Here is a 16,969-nt window from a genome sequence, read left to right on the forward strand (position 1 = left end):
ACCGCGGGCGCCGCCGTCTGAGCCACCTCCACAGGCGTGTGCTGCCGGTGGTCTTTCCAGACTTGGAGAGGCGCTTACAGGAGATGCAGCAGCCGGAAGGGGGTAGGTACATGTGTGTTTGTTGTGTGTCACCGGCATTTGTAAGGGCACAGTAGCATGAATTCACTGCCAGGGTTTAAAGGTGCTGTGCAGATCCAGTTTGCCCCAGTATAGCGCTGCGCTCCTGCCACCCTTCCCCTCCTTGCAATGTGTTCCCTGGTCTGTGTGTAGTCACTCCTTCACAAGGTAATGTAGGCTGGCGCTTTGTCCACGAGAACTATGCCTGTAGCATCATGTGTGGGGGTGGTGTGTAACTGGTTTTGGGACCTTGCCTGTGCCCTGTCCAGTTCAATGCATGTGGGTTCCATGTCAGTTGGCACTGATGCTGAGTCCAGACATGGGAGTTAGTCTCTCAAGTGTCATGCCTTACAGCGCGCATGTCCTATGTAGTGGCCTGTGACATGCGGTGCATGAGTGTGCGATACGCATAGTGCAGGGATGGTGGCGTGTGTTGCAGTCATTACCATTCAGGAGCATGGAGTTGTGTGGCCACTACTGTCCCCTGGGGCACCTTTTCCTCGGTGTTGTATGTGTCATCCCAAAACGTGGACACTCTCAGTGTCTACAGCTTAGGTTGTGCTCTGTGCCATTGTCCTCTGGCACCATGTATATAGACATGAAATTTAGTACAGGTGTCCACTGTGCAGCCTGACCTGAATGTCCTTCTTCATACTCACAGTTGCCAGTGCCTGTGTGTCTTGTTATCCTCATCTGAGGATGGGCACTGGTACCTCATTATTTGTACAGGCGCACCTTGGGTGTCTGGCGTCCAATCTTGCATTTTGCCTGCCCCTGTGTTTATCACCCAGACTATGAGATGTTGGTGCCACCTGTGTCTCAACTATTTGCCTCGTGTAGGGGGTGGTTGGGGCGGGCAAAGCCTATATGTCAAATCCTGATTTCTACTTGCTGGGTCTGGGCAGTGTGTGATGTTTGTCTGGACATACACTCAAGGTGCAGTGACCCAGTCATGTTGGGCATGTTTTCAGCATTACCTATGCAGCATGTGTCTCAAGTTCATGGATATGGTCCCAGGTCATCCCTATTTTCGCCAACGCTGTGTGGTGCAGATGCAGTGCTGGATTGTCCCCAGGGCCTGGGTGCTATGTCAGACTCCGTTTCCTGTAATTTGCTATTGTCTCATGCTCTCCATGGTATTTCAGTGGCATGGTGGCTCAACAACTGTGTGTTTCATGCCCTACATCGGTACCTTGTTTAGTAGATGTTAGGGATCTTCCTTTTCAGGCTATGCAATGTAACCTATGTAGATTGGACTCATGTGACAGATGTGTACAGGTGTCTGATTACTTTCTGTCTCTCCACCCTGCCCACAGCATCGTCGGGGGACACAGAGGGAGACATGGACACAGACCAGGCGGAGGGACCGAGCACCAGTGCCAGCCGTGACATCGAGGCTGGCACATCGAGTGGGACAGAGGCGGAGGAGAGTGTGGCCGAGGACCTGTCGACTGGCACGTCAGAATACGAAGCTGACAGGTCCGAGGAGGATGTCTCCGAGTGGGCGGAGGCTGCACCAGCAGCTGACAGCGGAACAACACCTCGCACCGCCCCCTCCGTTCCCATCAGCCGCCTCCCACTTGCTCGTGTCCCTTCCCAGCGTGCCCGGTCACCACATGTCTCCTTCATGCCAGGCACCGCACCCCCTGCCCCTGTCTCCACTGCTGCCGCCTATGCCGAGTCTGTGGACATCCAGCGGCAGCTGCAGGTTGGTCAGGCTGCGATCCTTAATGTCCACCATGCCCACGGCCAGACCCTCAACAACATCGAGGCATACTTGGAGGGCATTCATTCATCGCAGGCTGACCAACGCAGCTTGCTTCGGTCGATAGACTCGACACTGACTGCAGCAGTGGGTCTCCTGCAGCGCGACCTCCCACCACCTACCCCTGCCCCATCCACACTTCCCACTCCCATGCCTGTCCCACGTACACCCAGACGTCGGCATGCACCCACATCAACAGACACAGGCACAGGCACCACACCAGCAGGGAAGGTCCACCGCACTCCTCCTGACACGCACACACAGGGTGAGGTAGGCACACCCACTGGGTCGGGGGGCAAACGTGTGACACGCAGCCAGAGTGGGAGTCCGCATTCCACCCAGTCCACTCCCTCCAAATCCCCTCCCCTCAGCTCTCCTGGCCACCTCTCCCCCAAAGACTCCTTCATGGCCGCTCTGTCCCTGAGCCCCACAGTGACACCACCCCGCAAGCGGTCAAGGAGGTCCCCGGTCAGGGTGCTTGATTCCCCCCCCTGTCTACACCCTCCCACAGTGGCGCTGTGACCCATCCCTCTGACCCCCCCCCTCCTTGGGGCCTGTGGATCCTTCGGGTGCAGGGGAATCCCTGGAGGACCTTGCAAAGGTGTGTAGTGCCATCCTGGCCTCCGCCTTTGGCCCTGCCCCACCCCCTGTGGTGGAGTCCTCCATCCCAGCACCCACAACGCCTACCCTTTGCCCTGATGTCCCTGCGGTGCCTGGTGCTTCCCCCCCCCTGATGCCCTCACCCCTGTGGAAGACGACGGCATGTAACTGTGCAGGCAAGCTAGGGGACACGCATCCCACTGTGTCCCCCATCCAGCTGAGACTTATTGACTGCCCTATGGGCTTTGTGAATATTTAACTGCCTGCAATCCACGGACACTGTGATCATGCTGAATAAAGCTTTTTTTTTTTTTTCATTCTGACACTACTGCTATGCTGGTATTGGTGTTGGTGGGGCTGCTACATGGTTTTGGGTGGTGTTTATGTGTTGGGTGTGTGGGAAATGTAGTTGTGGGCTGCTCATTGGGGGGACCCTGGGATCTGTGTGCCATCACAAGGTGTTAGCTAACTTTCTTTGTTCATGTAAGCAGTTACTGCATGGTGCAATTGTCCCAGGGTGTATTCCTCCCTCTGTGTACCCTGATATCTTCCCTGCAGGGTGTTCCCAATCTTTAGCGCAGAGCTGTGTCTACATGAGCTGTGTGTGTGACGGAGCCCTTCTACTTTGGCCATGCATGCAGGGCCATGTCTCCACCTGCAACATTCGTGGCATCCTTGGTGATCACTGTACATGTGTATGGAGTCTGTTGACATGAGTTCATGGGGACATGTTCCCTGGTAGGCAGTATGCATGTGTGTACTTCCAGCCTCACACACATGTGTTACACCCCTCCTGTCTCAGGGCACTGCTGGGAGGACTCTGCACACACCCCTCCTGTCTCAGGGCACTGCTGGGAGGACTCTGCACCCACCCCTCCTGTCTCAGGGCTCTGCTGGGAGGACTCTGCACACACCCCTCCTGTCTCAGGGCACTGCTGGGAGGACTCTGCACCCACCCCTCCTTTCTCAGGGCACTGCTGGGAGGACTCTGCACCCACCCCTCCTGTCTCAGGGCTCTGCTGGGAGGACTCTGCACCCACCCCTCCTGTGACTGGGCACTGCTGGGAGTGATAGGCACCCACCCCTCCTGTCTCTGGGCACTGCTGGGAGGATTCTGCACACACCCCTCCTGTCTCAGGGCACTGCTGGGAGGACTCTGCACCCACCCCTCCTGTCTCAGGGCTCTGCTGGGAGGACTCTGCACCCACCCCTCCTGTGACTGGGCACTGCTGGGAGTGATAGGCACCCACCCCTCCTGTCTCTGGGCACTGCTGGGAGGACTCTGCACACACCACTCCTGTCTCAGGGCACTGCTGGGAGGACTCTGCACCCACCCCTCCTGTCTCAGGGCACTGCTGGGAGGACTCTGCACCCACCCCTCCTGTCTCAGGGCACTGCTGGGAGGACTCTGCACCCACCCCTCCTGTGACTGGGCACTGCTGGGAGTGATAGGCACCCACCCCTCCTGTCTCAGGGCACTGCTGGGAGGACTCTGCACACACCCCTCCTGTCTCTGGGCACTACTGGGAGGACTCTGCACACACCCCTCCTGTCTCAGGGCACTGCTGGGAGTGATAGGCCCCCACCCCTCCTGTCTCAGGGCACTGCTGGGAGTGATAGGCCCCCACCCCTCCTGTCTCAGGGCACTGCTGGGAGTGTTAGGCACCCACCCCTCCTGTCTCAGGGCACTGCTGGGAGGACTCTGCACCCACCCCTCCTGTTTCAGGGCACTGCTGGGAGGACTCTGCACCCACCTCTCCAATTTCACAATATGTACGCTCATGACATGCACGGATGTGGGTACGCTCCATACGTACGCGGGTGGGGGTAGGGGTCGTACTTACACTGTTGGGGTGGGGGTACGCTCCATACGTACGCGGGTGGGGGTACGTGTCGTACTTACACTGTTGGGGTGGGGGTACCCTCCATACGTACGCGGGTGGGGGTACGGGTCGTACTTACACTGTTGGGGTGGGGGTACGCTCCATACGTACACGGGTGGGGGTACGGGTCGTACTTACACTGTTGGGGTGGGGGTACGCTCCATGCATTCGAGGTGAGGGTACGTGTCTTACCTACACTGTTGGGGTGGGGGTACGCTCCATACGTACGCGGGTGGGGGTAGGGGTCGTACTTACACTGTTGGGGTGGGGGTACGCTCCATACGTACGCGGGTGGGGGTAGGGGTCGTACTTACACTGTTGGGGTGGGGGTACGCTCCATACGTACGCGGGTAGGGGTCATACTTACACTGTTGGGGTGGGGGTACGCTCCATACGTACGCGGGTGGGGGTACGGGTCGTACTTACACTGTTGGGGTGGGGGTACGCTCCATGCATTCGAGGTGAGGGTACGTGTCTTACTTACACTGTTGGGGTGGGGGTACGCTCCATACGTACGCGGGTGGGGGTAGGGGTCGTACTTACACTGTTGGGGTGGGGGTACGCTCCATACATACGCGGGTAGGGGTCGTACTTACACTGTTGGGGTGGGGTTACGCTCCATACGTACGCGGGTGGGGGTACGTGTCGTACTTACACTGTTGGGGTGGGGGTACGCTCCATGCATTCGAGGTGGGGGTACGTGTCGTACTTACACTGTTGGGGTGGGGGTACGCTCCATGCATTCGAGGTGGGGGTACGTGTCGTACTTACACTGTTGGGGTGGGGGTACGCTCCATGCATTCGAGGTGGGGGTACGTGTCGTACTTACACTGTTGGGGTGGGGGTACGCTCCATACGTACGCGGGTGGGGGTAGGGGTCGTACTTACACTGTTGGGGTGGGGGTACGCTCCATACGTACGCGGGTGGGGGTAGGGGTCGTACTTACACTGTTGGAGTGGGGGTACGCTCCATACGTACGCGGGTGTGGGTACGGGTCATACTTACACTGTTGGGGTGGGGGTACGCTCCATGCATACGGGGTGGGGGTAGGGTCCGTATATATCCGTCCCCACGCTATGTGATGCTTGTGCGGCCCGTACCCAGGCCTTTGCCACGTGGGTACGAGCCGTCCCGCCATTGTTGGGGTGACGTGGGTGTGGGCGTGGTACGACTCGTACCCACGCTCTTCAGGCGTGGGTACGGGACGTACCTGTCTGGTTGTGTTGCTGGTTCGCGTCGTGACGGACTTCCGTTGTGGCGGTCGCTGGCTTAGCTGGACACGCCCCCACCCCCTCGTAGTGACCAGGGCATGGGAGTCAGGTATGTCCTGGGCATGTGTGCTGTGTGACTTTGGTGGGGGTTTTGTGGCCTGGCCTGGTCCTGCCACCCCCACCCCACCCCACTTTCCCCCCTCCCTTAGTTATTCTGACCTTCTGCGGCGTCTGCGTCGGAACCTGTAGAGGAGGTCGACTGCTATGAGGGCCGGGATGACACGTAGGTTCGGGTCCATGTCTGTCCGTCGCGTACGGGTCCTCCTTGTTCGCGTCGTCCTGTCTGTCCGTCGCGTACTGGTCCTCCTTGATCGCGTCGTCCTGTCTGTCCGTCGCGTACTGGTACTCCTTGATCGCGTCGTCCTGTCGCGTACTGGTGGTCCTTGTTCGCGTCGTCCTGTCTGTCCGTCGCGTACTGGTGGTCCTTGTTCGCGTCGTCCTGATTTCCCGGCAGTTTTTGGCAGCCGGAAAATATTCACCGTGCGGGATGACGTCGGTGCGAATCGTAATTCCTGGTTCGTGAATGGCAGGCTGCGAGCGTCCCGACGTCAGGTCGGTGCTTTCCCGGATCGCATTTGTAGGTTTATTTTGTTCGGTCGGGCTTTTTTACGATTCGTACGGAAATGGTGTTCCCGTGCGAATCGTAATTCCATGTTTGTACATTTTGACGACCGGGTACGCGTCGGACGGAGAAAATGCTCCGTCCGACGGTTCGTACCCGGTTTTTGCTGGATCGTAATCGGCACCCATGTGTTTGGCTAAAGATAGAGGAAATCCTTTGGCATGGTAGCCTTGAATTCCCAATGTTTTTGATCATCAATTTCTTTTCAAGCCCTCAAGAAATGGATTGTCGTGGTAGCTTTACCCGCATTATCAAATTTATGCATTCAAATTGTAAGAAAAAAGATGAAATAAATGTTTTTTTTAGAGGAGAAGAATTCCTAGTTGTCAGGTTTCAGACCAGGATGCCCTATGTCACCTGCCTTTTGCATGCACAATCAAGCCTACTGTGTACTCGCAGCAAAGATGAGATACACAACTCTTTTAAAAAAAAAAAAAATAATAGTACCCCAATAAAATTTATTTTCTATTTGGACAACTTAATGGTACTTAACTTCAAATCTGGGTGAACAGTGTTGTGTTATAAAGATCACTTTTTTCACTGGCATCTGGTCTGCTTGTAAATGTAAACAAAACAAAATGTCCTGTAGTAGGAAGGTAGGAAAAGGTTGAAAATCTCCCTAGATAGCAAGTGAGTGAATACAAATCATGGGGGAAACTTCTCTACGACACTAATGGAGAAGAAAACTTGCAAAAAAACAAAAGAAAGCATTCATTATAATATGTCTTTGCAGAGTCTAATAAAATGTACAATGAAGGCAAAATCCTTGACATAAAAGCAATATATTTAATCCTCCTTTTTTTTAAAACAAACTATTGATTACCATATGGTGTTTGCCAGTTATTGCAAAGCGTTACATTATGGTAGTTTTTGTTTTCGTACTGCTAGCACATGCTAGTAGGAACATTGTAGTACGTGCATGCAGGCACAATCAGATTGATATTATTGATACAAAACCAGTTTGCATGGTGTGATTATAGAAGAACGGCATTGAGTTAATTAGGTTATCAATATAACTTCTAACAGTTTCCCATTAGCCCGCCCTCCCCCCTCCCACGTTTTGGCCCGCCAGGTCGGTTCGTCTGTCCTGGTAACTGCTCGTGTAAATATCGCACTCCAATTCCTTTAGTGTTGTGCGGGTTTATGTGCCTTCTTTTCGCTCAGCAGTTACTCTGCCTAGTGAAGTACAAAATGGCATCTACTGTGGGGTTGGGGTAGCATGAGGCGAAAAGAGGTCCAGTGCTTTAAATCCCTCCAGAGTGGTATCCCATTCCATTGAGATTGGGCATTTGAGCAACCCCCGCGCCTCTTGTCGCCTGATTGCTGCACTCTCTGTGCTACTCCAGTGCACCACTTCATTATACCATGTGGTTAGCGCAGGGAGTCTCATGGACTTCCACTGCATAGTAATAGCGCGTATAGCTAATATAATGGCAAGATTTAGGAAACGGAGTTGAATCTTCTGGGCGCTTGTGCGTTTGCGAAGTCCCAGCAAGCATTCAATTTTATTGTCTTCAATCTGTAAGTGCGTATCCACCACAACCGCACCTCTCAACCCCCTACCAATAGTCACTAAGGTGAGGTCAAGCCCATAGCATGTGTACGAAGCCTGCTTCCTTGGTTTTGCAATGAGGGCAGCAGTGTTGGGTGTCTTTGAACATGTGGTGTAGTCGGTGCGGGGTTAAATAGGATCCGTGCAGGGCCATACTTTGTACAAATTTGAATTTGGCGTCGCGGGACACTTGCTTGAGATGTTCCAGTATACTAGCCCGCGCTTTTTCGAATAGTACACAATCAGCAGTCTCCGACCATTTCGTTCTCAAGTCAGTGAGCGGGACAGACTCCTGCGTGCGGATGCCAATGAAGAGCCATTTAATGAGGTGGTGCCCCTCGCCCATATAGTATAGTGTACGAACTAGTTCATGCTGTGTAGGCTCTTGTTGCTGGGGAGCCCAATTCTTTTTAATGTAATGTGATACTGTAGCATGTGTTAAGTAAAGGTGTCCTGGCATTCCTGTGGCTTGCACGAAATTGTCATGGTCAAGAACGGTGTTGTCGCCAAACAAGGCCCCTATTGTGTCCACGCCAACTTCCGACGAGGCCTATAGTCTAGCCTTAGTGCTTCTGCCACCAGGGATTGGTATCCCCAGTAGTGGGATGTTTCCAGCGTAGGGCATAGTGCATGGTGCATAGAGCAGCACTTTTTTCCTACACTGGAGTGCCGTCTTGAGTAGTGGTGATGCAAGTGGGGGAACTCTGCTCTTTGGCAACACTAGTGTGTGTAACGACCCTTGATCTATGTCCTGAGTTGTATAGCCTATTTCTTGCAAGTTTCTACCCTCCGTCCAGTAGGACAACCATTGTAGCTGGCAGGCATAGTAGTAATCACTAAAGTCTGACACCCCCAGCCCTCCCCTATGTGGTTCTAGTTGCAATTTTTTAAGACTCACCCTTCGACGACCGGTCCCCCACAGAAGATCTAACAATAGAGTGTCTAGGGCGCGGAATGTGGATGGTGGAACTAGTATTGGCAAATTTGCGAAGTAATATAATCAGCGGGGCAGTACCACCATTTTGGAAATAGCAACCCGCCCCATCACTGATAGTGGTATGGACGACCAGAATGTCACTCTAGATCGCACTGCGCCAATTGCTTTCATCAAATTGCCATTGAGTTGATCCTCATGGGACCTATATATATTGATACCCAGGTATTTGAATGTTGTATGTGCCACCGGGATCTTGTATATGCCAAAACTAAGTACATCTGGGCAGGAGTCTTCATGGAGGAAGAAGGCGTTCGACTTCCCCTCGTTAATGGCAAGACCAGAGATACGTTCAAAATTAGAGAAAATGGTAGGAAGGGGCTCAAACAGGTTTGTGAGGTCCTGTAGGTACACAATAATGTTATCCGTATAGATTGATATCAGGTGGGTTGTATCACCTATTGTTATACCCAGGTGGTCAGCCATCTGTCGCAGTGCAAGCACCAGTGGCTCTATGGCAATGACAAATAGTATGGGGGAGAGAGGGCAGCCCTGCCTCCTGCCGCTGTATATAGTGTATTCTTGAGATATGTGGCTGCCAGTGCGTGCTCTCGCAGTAGGGGCTGTATACAGCAAACAAACCCATCTGAGGTATTCAGTGGGGAGCCCAAATCTCCTCAGGGATGTGAATATCTATCCCCATGTTACGGTATTAAAAGCCTGGAGCAGATCCAGGCTATGCAACCTGCATTAACATATTCCGCAGGGGCAGTAGCTATAATGTGGTGTAGGCGTCTGATGTTTAGAGACGTGCTGCACGCCGGTAGAAAGCCACATTGATCCCTGTGTATCAATTTGTGTAAATGGGGCAGGAGCCGGTTAGCCGAGATCTTGCTTAGGATCTTATACTCCGATGCGAAGAGCGACAATGGTCAGTAACTTGATAAGTCTGTGTCATCCCGTCCTGGTTTTAGGAGTGATATTACCAATGCCTGCATGGTGGAACGCAGGAGGTGGCCTATGTCCAGTGCTTTACTATATATTTCTTCCAGTTTAGGGATGAGGGCTTCTGAGTAAGAGTCAAAACATTCTATTGGCAGGCCATCTAGACCAGGTGCTTTGATGCGGGAGAGTCTATTGATGGCGCCCGTATTTCCATTTTTGTGATGGGGCCCGAGAGGCCTTACTGGGTGTCTGATGTGAGTTGTGGGTATGGTAGACTTACTAGCAAGTTGTCGACCAGTGAGTCGTCTGTGTGTGTGGGTTTGCTGTATAGTGTGCTATAATAGTTGCAGAACGCATCATTTATATCTCGCTGTGAGTGGACCGTACCCCCTCCTGCACCATTAATGTGATGGATAATAGGAGGTGTTGGGTTGTCCCACAGTATCCTAGCCAGCAGTGTCCAAGATTTGTCAGCCTCAGTGTGATTCAATTGTGTATACGCTTTGTGGTCTATTACCCGGAGAGTTTCTAGTAATTCGGCATGTTGTATACACGCATCTCTGTTTACGATTCTGTTTATTCGGATAACTCACTGCTGCCTGCTCCAATTCGGTCATTGAATGTTCTACTAATGAGATTTTTTGGTATTTCCTGTCTGGCACCTACAATGGTGCCAATTGCAGTGCCTCGTACCACAGCCTTAAGCGCATCCCATTCAATTAAGTTTGAAGAGGCAGTGTTCCATTTGTCTGAAAAATAATTTGCGATGGCTGTGGATAATGTAGTGCGGAAGGGAGCATCCTCAAGCATCTGGGGCCAAAGCTTCCAAGTGGGAAACGGGGTAGGTACTCTGCCCCATTTAAGACGGATCTCCAGAGGGTTGTGGTCGGAGAAAGACTTGGCTAGGTACGTAGCATGGGTGATTTGGGTTGCGATATTAATGGAGCAAAAGAATCTGTCAATCCTTGTGTGGAGCTGGTGGACCGGTGAGAAAAAGTAGTATTCTCTTTGTACTGGGTTCAGACTTCTCCATACATCCCCCAATGTCCATCCAATAGTCCAGCTGCACAAGGCCTCAGCTTGTTTTATGGCAACCACTCCCTTCAAGGGAGGGTCTGACCTTTCTAGAACAATATCCATCACGGAGTTGCAGTCCCCCCATAGTAGCCACGGATATGTATCCCATCCAGTCAGTACTGTACTTAGTTTGTGAAAAAATGTGTCCTGATCAAAGTTTGGGGCAATAATGCTACCTAAAACTACTGGCTGGCCGTCAAGCGTTACCCGCAGCAATATATATCTACCCTGGTCGACAGTGCGTCGTTTCAGTTCAGTAAATGGGACCCTGCGCCTAATCCAAATGGTCACCCCTCTTGCAAAGCCGAATAATTAGTAGAGAATATTTGTCCTCTCCATTTCCTGCGGACTTTCCAAGCTTCTGAGTCGGAGAGGTCCAATTCTTGCATGAAAATAATTTGCATCTTGCGCCAAAGGAGTTGCGCATGGACCCTATGCCTTTTGTGTACTGCCCCAAGCCCCCGCACGTTCCAGGAGATTAAATTATAGGAGTCTAATGTAGTGGAGTTGTAGTGCATATGTCAGCAATGTAAACATTGCTCCCCCTAACTTGGAGCCAATTTCCTGTCGTGGGCCAGAAGTCCCAGATTCCCTTTGAACTAGTAATACACGGCTCAGCCATTGAACTATGCTGGGCCAAACAGAGAACAAAAACATACAAGTAAGGTGATACGGTGCATGCGCTTTGTGGGGGGTGGTCGCCACCGCCTGTCATGCTGTTTACATACAAACAATAACTTTAAAAGCTCAACGGAACCTGGGGGTTATCTCATTTCTATATTAGAGCTAATCACCCTGGGTGCTACATACTATAAAGGGAAGAATGCAGTATCGTGCCATATATTCATATAGTAAATATCATTCGGTAGTATGTCATGCACTTTGAACATCGGGCACGTTATGTATTAATAATGATCAGCTCTGGAAGTACCCATATGAGTCAGTGGACCTTGTATGGCCCTTGTGTTTATAGTTACCATCTTGAGAATAGTGCGTAAAAGAAAAGGATACATTCAGTCACGAGGATCTTTCAGCGGGTCGCCCTCTGCCCCTGAGGCCAGGTGGTCAAGACTGCAACCCAAGCCGTTCTCTTCACCCCAGAAAATCGTCCGCTGTCTGAGGTATCAGTGAGGGAAACAGGGTAATGCAGCGCTAAGAGTCTGACTGTATGGTACTGTCTTCTGACGAGTCGGTTGCGATCTGAAGGTTATCAGTCCTGAAGGAGTTTGCTACTGTCAGTGCCTCTTTCTTGCTCATCATAGCTTGCTCACGTGTAGGGCCGGCGGTGGGTGGTTTTTGTAGTCCTTTAGCATTGTGACGTGATCTGTGACCTTGAGTTCGTGTGGGACTGTCGGGTATTTTGCGGGACGAAGCGCCAGAGCTCAAAACCGGGTCATCACTTCAATCCACTCCTCCGCATCTTCCGGGCTGTCGAAAAAATATGTTTTTTACTCGTGAATTACTTTTAGCCGGGCCCGGAATAGCAATGCCTATTTGAGGAGTAAGGCATGCAGTTTCTTCTTCACTGCTTGAAAGGAGGACCTCTGGCGCTGTACCATCAGTGTATAATCAGGATAAAGAGATATCCGATGATTTTCAAAGTGAATCTGGGTCCGTTCCCGCGATTTTTGTAGCAACACATCCCGATCTCTGTAGTTCAGTATTTTAACTATTAAGGGTTGCGGTGGCATTCTGGCTTTTGGTGTTCCAGTAGGGATCCGGTGGGCTCTCTCCACGCAGAAAAAGGGCGAAAAGCCCTCCGGGGCCACATGTTCCCGAAACCAGTGTTTCATGAAGTCGGCGGCTTTGGGGTCCTCAGTGAGTTACGGGAGCCCAATGACCCGCACGTTGTTCCGGCGGTTCCTGCCCTCCGCGTCCTCAATTCTGTCCTGCAAGCCATTGACTTGTTGTTGCAGCTGCTGTATATGGGTCGCGTGCTCTTTGACTTGAGGTTCAATTACACTCAGGGTTTTCTCGTGTGAGTGTACTGTGTCAGCAAGTTTGGCATGGTCAGCACGAAGTAGAGTGAAGCCAGTTGTAAGCGAACCATTCTGCTATTCGATTGCCTTTCGGGAGTCTCTGACCTCCTGCAGAATCAGGTCCAGCTTGTCTGGAGGTGACTCCAATGAGTTGGGGGGATTGAAGCCTGGTGATGGTGGTCTGGTGGTATTATCTGGGTCCTCTGAAGAGTGACTAGTAGTAAGGGTTGCGTCCAGGGTTTTCCCTTTAACCCGCCCCATTGTACGTGGCTATTCTCCTTCTTAGCGATGGGTAAATACCGGAGTGTGGGACGCCAAATAGGTGCAGCTGCTGCATTGCAGGTGGGTCAGGCGTGCTCTCCAGAGTACATGCACGCAGCCCGACAGAGAGAGTTAGAGGCTGGTGCTGCCAATTCCAAATAATGTTTAGCTGGGGTGCCAGCGCTAGCTGCAATTCCCACCTGCAGCCCGAGTTGGGACGAGTCGCAGAAAGGTTTAAGTATTTTCCCGGTGGGTCTATGTTGTCAGCACTCCTCTCAGGGTTCAGTCAGGGCCCAGAGGGCGTTGCAGGGATGCGTGCTTAACTCGTGGCAACTGGGCCTCATTCACTCCTCAGCCGGGTGTCCTCGCAAGCAATACGGCAGAACATGGAGGAGAAATTCAGCAAGCCGGCCAGTCAGCTTGTGGATGGCGCCAGGGGTGGCTCATGTACAGTGACCTGTCTGCACTCTCCCCCCCCAGAATATAACTCAGTCTTGTATCCCTCAATGAAGGCCATGCAGCAGGGGGGAGAGAAGTGATGGAGCGAAGTACAGAAGATTTTGTGTGTACCCCGTTCAGACCAATCACCCCCCCATAACAAAGTAATATATTTATTTTGTTTGCTGTGTATTAACCAAACACACACATTACATGTGGGGAATGCTCTGCATTAACAGGTTTGATTAACATATTAATTAATGGTGTAAAACTCATGTTTAATCTATTTTGTGCATTTAAGTAGTGTAATAGTGCATGTTTATGTTGTAATGTACATTGTGCATTACATGCTGCTTTTGCTTCATTTTAATGGCTTGCAGTGTGATGCTTTTCTGCTAGGTAACAGTTTTAGGGGATAAATATTAGCCATGGCGGGTGGGGGGGACCGAAAACACTTATTTTCTGTGCATTCACATTTTTTTTGTGTGTGTTTATTGTAGTTTGGCTGGTGGCCAGTTTCAAGATGGTTTTGTTTTTCCCGGTTCTGCGCATTAGAGAATGCTTGCATCATCTGGCTGGAGGAACCTCGTGTATGCCTTGTGCTCCACTGAACTTTGCAACTCCAGCTGACTATGTTCGAGGCCATTTGGTGTGAATGCCGGCGAGGGGCCGAGAGCCAGAAAGATAGCACGAGAACAACTAAATGCCTGCCAAAGAGAAACAGTTGAATGCCTGCTAAAGAATGACCACGTGGAAACAGCTGAATCCCTGACACTGAACAGTTGAATCCCTGCCAATAAACATTTGAATGCCTGCTAATGAACTGTGGCACAGTCGAATTTGTATCTATCAGCTTGTCAAACAAAGTTATTCACGGACATCCTGGGAGCTGAGAACTGTATTGTCATGACCGGACATCCTGGGAGCTGAGAACTGCAAAGTCATGACCAATCAGAGCAAGGGAAACGGCAAGAGTTGAAACTTTTGAGGGTAGAGAGCCAGCAAACACAGTATAAATATCAGACCAAAATTGGGGTTTAGCGTCAGAGAAGCTGGTTGGAAAGAAGCTGTTTTGCAGAGAAGCTGTTTGAAGAGATGCTGGGAGCTTGAAACTATGCCAGATTGCGCACTGGTGACCCCTGTAGGTTCAAGATCGTTGCGGGACACTAGCCTGGGTGAGAGAAGTCATCGAGGAGGCCAAGGGTTAATTAAGTAAGTTGGGGTTTTAGTGCTGGGTAGGAAGGTTTTATTGTACGAAATCTTTATAATTAAATGCATGTTTTTAACTATGGTTCACTGATTCTTCATTTTTGGAACCCTCTGTCAGTTACATGACCAAGGATTGATTTTTAACCATTTTGAGAATAATGAAATTAATGCAAACCTACATTTTCTCTTCATGACTTTCATTAAACGGTTTCTTAATTTATGTCCTGAATAAATGGCAATGCTCAGTGAGAATTAATAGTGAGAGAATAAAATGATAGTTTTCTTTATGCAAATTAATAACATAAAATCTTTTAAATGATTTCAGGTGTTCGTGATTCTTTTAGAGTCAATTAATTATGCAATTCAATGTATTGTTGTAGTGAGGTTAAGCTGGTCTTGACAATCACCATCAACCAGTCCAACTAATTGGTCCATCGACCAAGTGGTGGAGTGCCTTGATGTTAATGTTAGGATTCTATAGGTGCAGATGTATATAATGTAAAGGAATTACTCCCGATAGGTAACAAGGTACCCCCCATGTCCAGCGCTTCTTTTCCTCCTGTGCGCAGATTCGAGTGAGACGTATGAGTGTTGGTGTTATGGGCCCCATCAATGAATGAATGTATGAATGAGTAATGTGGTGACGAGTCTGTGACATAGGGAGGATATGTAAATGTGCCCTTTTCCGCTGGAGCAGAAGCATCAAGGTGTAGCCAAGGCTCACGATCCTATCCTCTACTTTCCACTGGAGAGTGGCCTTCGCAGCGCACACAGTCCGGCAAGAGCCACAGGGTAATGACACGCTCCAGGGCAATTTGTAGTGTTTGCACGCCCGGGGTATCACGCCGCTCCAGCGGCCACCACACCTCGCACAACCTCCAGACTTCACCGTCCTGCGTAGATGGTGCACCCAAGCATGGGCAATCCAGAAACAAGACACAGTATGGCACTGTGTCGCAGCGACCGCCGCTCGGTGAGGGGCCGATTGCAGCGCTCCTCTCAGCAAGCGGCAATTAGCAGCCTCCGCCCTAGGAGCCCCAGCTCGCAGATAAGGTGTGTTCAGTAGGCCAGGCTGCGCCGTAGCGCCAGTTGTATCCCACAGGGCCAGTCGGGGATCAAGCCCATCAGGGACCAGGGCACCCAGCCATTTTTTTTGCACAGTAAACTCCTTCCGTGGAGAGGGCGATTATTCTTAAGGGCCAGCAGTCGGCACGAGGCGCAAGCACTCACCGGGTGATCGACTTTAATTGTTCCCGTAGGACGTAGAGTGCCCGTCCCGGTGTGCGATCACATCTGCACTCTGCCGCACCGCCACACCGGGCTCAGCCAAGCACCAGCAGCCAAGTGGGGTCGGCCACAGATTCCGATGCAGGCAGCAGGTAAACGGTGTCTCCGGAGGCAGTAAGGGAGCGCGTCCCACTAGCGCTAGTAGTTTCATGGCAGCTATGTCGTGGTGCCTGCAGATCCTGTCACAGGCGATTTCCACATCAAGCATCGGCTTTTCGGACGGGGAAATCGGCCAAGCTTTCTTCCCAGGTGTACAGCGGCAATAGTGCTACGAGTAAGGCTCGATGCAGCACCCTGCCCAGTGATATTACAGGATTATTCACCCCGGTGTCCGGAGCCTCTCTAATCTATGTCCGCCATTTTAAACGGTTAGCCACTCCCCTCCTATTTAATCCTCCGAATGTTTATTATGGTTGTTCCATCCCCTAGCAAAATTCTAAAGGCTATGCAAAAATTATTTGCAAAATACTTTTTGGGCATCCAAAATTGTGAAACTGGAATATTATATTGTTGTCAAACGTCCTTGAAAAGGGAGTCAAGTTTTGCCTAACCTCTTCAACAATATTTTGTCAAATTACCCAAGCTCTGTCATCAAAACTAAGGGTCTGATTTAGATCTTGGTGGATCTGGTCCCACCGTCCCTTTTTTGACAGTCTCACCACTCGTCTACTTGACGGTCTACCCGCTCTATTTAGATGTTAGCGGGTCAATAGATGAAAGACTACCTGTGTGCTGCTGACTCTGCCCAGAATTTTCACCTGGGTCGACACCATCATAGGCAGAAGTGGCTGTCGACAGGTGTTCAGCCAAGATTACCACCGGGACAATCACAACGTGCCTTTCCTTCGAGGAAACTGTGGCAGGACTACCTCCAACGTTGAGTTGGTGGAATCACAGGAAATGAGGTTCCTTTTTTCTATTTCCCACTTTTGTTTCGGTCTTGAACCCCATTGTCCAGGACCTCCCTTTGTTGCTACCAGGATCTAAGATAAGCTCCATTTCTTTTACTATGATTAGTGTGTTGACAA

This window comes from Triturus cristatus, chromosome 12, assembly GCF_964204655.1.
Source record: "Triturus cristatus chromosome 12, aTriCri1.1, whole genome shotgun sequence".
In the NCBI taxonomy this organism is placed as follows: Eukaryota; Metazoa; Chordata; class Amphibia; order Caudata; family Salamandridae; genus Triturus; species Triturus cristatus.